Source organism: Vombatus ursinus, unplaced genomic scaffold, assembly GCF_900497805.2.
Source record: "Vombatus ursinus unplaced genomic scaffold, bare-nosed wombat genome assembly UNPS02014254.1, whole genome shotgun sequence".
Taxonomy (NCBI): domain Eukaryota; kingdom Metazoa; phylum Chordata; class Mammalia; order Diprotodontia; family Vombatidae; genus Vombatus; species Vombatus ursinus.
The window spans coordinates 33,271-35,909 of NW_020954032.1; the positions used below are offsets into that span (position 1 = coordinate 33,271).

Here is a 2,639-nt window from a genome sequence, read left to right on the forward strand (position 1 = left end):
ATGGGGTTGCTGACCCTTTAGCCAGAAGTCATTTGCCCTAATCTGCCATGGGAGAAGTGTAGCTAGAAGGCCACCTTGTTAATCTAGGAGAAATCAGCAATCCTCTGCATTTCTTGAATCAGGATCAGGGAAAAAAAAAACTATTCTGGGGGCTTGTATGTAGCAGCACTGCTTCTCAGAGGCCTTTATCAAGTAACCCCAGATACACTTAGCAGTGTTCCTTCACTGTCAACAAAGCAGCAACCAAGGAAGTATCCCCTGGAGAAGAGAAGAGTGCTCAAGGGCAACGGGAGAGGGTAAACCTGGTGTTCCAGGTGAAAGAATTGCCCTGGAAAAAAGGGAGCCCTTTTCCTTGACCTTCCTCAGGGGCTGTGTCAGGGGCTGGTAGATGATAACTTGGATAACAAAATCCTTCTGGATCTTGGTCTCCTACAACTGCATGCAATCTGTAGGCAAGTTTCACCAATGCCAGGAAGGCTCAACGCCTTCCCGGGTGTGCAGCTGCTTCTTAAACTGCCCAACTGTATTTACAGACTGGTAGTGAGCCTCAAGTCCTTGCCCTGGACAGGCACACCATAAGAGGGAATACATGCCACGTACTGGGGGTTGGTTCTGGATGCTCCACACCGTCATCTTCACTGCACTCTAGAACTCAGTTGACCAGCGGTGCCAAGCAGTAGACGTGGAACTGATAGCAACTGCCTCGCTCTTCATAACACTTGGTCAGAGAACCGTGGGGCAGAGTGATGCTAGTTCTGTCCAGGATAGCCTTGGCTAGCTCATGATCATTAACCTCCACTGCAAAGGCAGCTGCATCGAGTACATTCCAGATCTCCTTTCAGCTTTCAAAGGCTTGGTGCTGTGTCCCCGAACTCATCTAGCTTGTTCTGTAACTGCCCATCTGTCATAGAATAGTCATACTTCCACTTGGCCTCTCCTTCTTCAAGGACTCATTATATCCTGCTCACTTAAGGAGGTGTCCCCATGCAGCCAACCTCTCTTGGCTCTCTCTCCCCACTCAACTGCCCATGGTGGTGACATGCACGGACGGCTGTGGGTGAGCTAAGGAGCTTACAATCTGATGGAACAGACAACTTGCAAACAAATATAGACAAAAACAAGCTATATGCAGAATAAATAGGAAATAATTAGCAAAGAGAAGGCACTGGAATTAAGAGGGGTTGGGGAAAGCTTCCTGTAGAAGGTGAGATTTTAGTTGGGACTTAAAGGGAAGCCAACAAGGTCATTAGTTAGAATGGAGGAGGTAGAGCATTTTAAGCATGAGGGACAGCCAGAGAGAATGCCTAGAGCTGAGAGATGGAGTGTCTTGTTCCCATAACATCCAAGAGGCTGATGGGACTGGATTAAAGAATCCCTGTCAGGGAATAAGGTGTAAAAAGAAAGGAAAAGTAGATTATGAAAGGCTTTGAATCTCAAACAGAGAATTTTGCATTTGTTCCTGGAGGAGATAGGGAGTCACTGGAGATTATTGAGTAGAGAGGTGTCATGATCACACCTACATTTTAGAAGAATCACCTTAATGGCTAAATGGAGAATGGGCTGGAGTGGGGAGAGACTTGAGGAAAACCCACCAGAAGGCTATTGTAATACCTAGGTGTGAGGTGATGAGGGCCCGCTCCAGTGGTGGCAGTATCAGGGGAGAAAAGGGGGCAAGAGATGTTACAAAGGTAAAATCAAAAGGCCGTGGCAACAGATTGTGTTGGGGGGGAGGGGACGGGTGTAGGAGAAATAGTGAGGAATCCAGGATGATTCCTTGTGAACCTGAGGGACTGGGAGAATTTGCTTTGTGGGATTGCCCTCTATAGTAATAAAATAGGAGCAAAGAAGGGTTTAGGGGGAAAGATAATGAGTTCTTTTGGGGGCATATTGAGTTTAAGATGCTTACTGGACACCCAAGTCAAAACATGGGAAAGGCAGTGGAGATGTGAGAATGGAGGTCAATAAGAGCGATCGGGACAGAAAAGGTAGATTTGAAAATTATCAGTATAAGGATGGTCAATAAATTCATGGGAGCTGATAAGATCACCAGGTGAAGTAGTATAGAGGGAGAAGAAAAGAGAGCCCAAGATGGAACCCTGAAAAACACCCACAGTTAGAAGCAATGATCTTGACTAGGATCCAGCAAAAGAGACAGAGAGGAAGCTATAAGATAGGTAGGAGAAAAACCAGGAGAGAGCATTCATCAACACTTTCCATAGTTGGGAAGTTTTATTTAAATCTTTCATTATTTTTCATTTTTGAATTGTTAACTATCCCCCCTTTAATCCCCTTTCTCTTTTGCCTCTCAGTTAAGTAGTTATTTCAAAATCTTCACTTCTCTCTGAATTCTTATGTTCATTAGTGTTCTTTTCCCAAGTCTTTTTCCAAGAAGTTTTTCTTTCTTTAGTTCTTTTTATTAATTCTCTTACCTTCTAGTCTATTCTGAAATGTTAGTGTCTGAGTCATGATCAGTATCCTTGTTTATCCCTTCTTTAACCTCACCATTCCCTGGGACTCAATGTTGGTCCCCTTCACTGTCCCGAAATGTGCCAGGTCCTCATGAGATTAAAATTTCTGAAATATTAGATTTGAACTCCATTTTCTAACCAAAATATCTGTTATTGATTTTTATTGATTGT

The 2,639-nt window shown here is 44.1% G+C and overlaps 1 pseudogene; it reads right to left on the reverse strand.

Annotated features, from left to right (window-relative positions):
* Window positions 1-228: 228 nt before the first annotated feature.
* On the reverse strand, window positions 229-1,030 carry LOC114042085 (annotated as a pseudogene).
* Window positions 1,031-2,639: the final 1,609 nt, after the last annotated feature.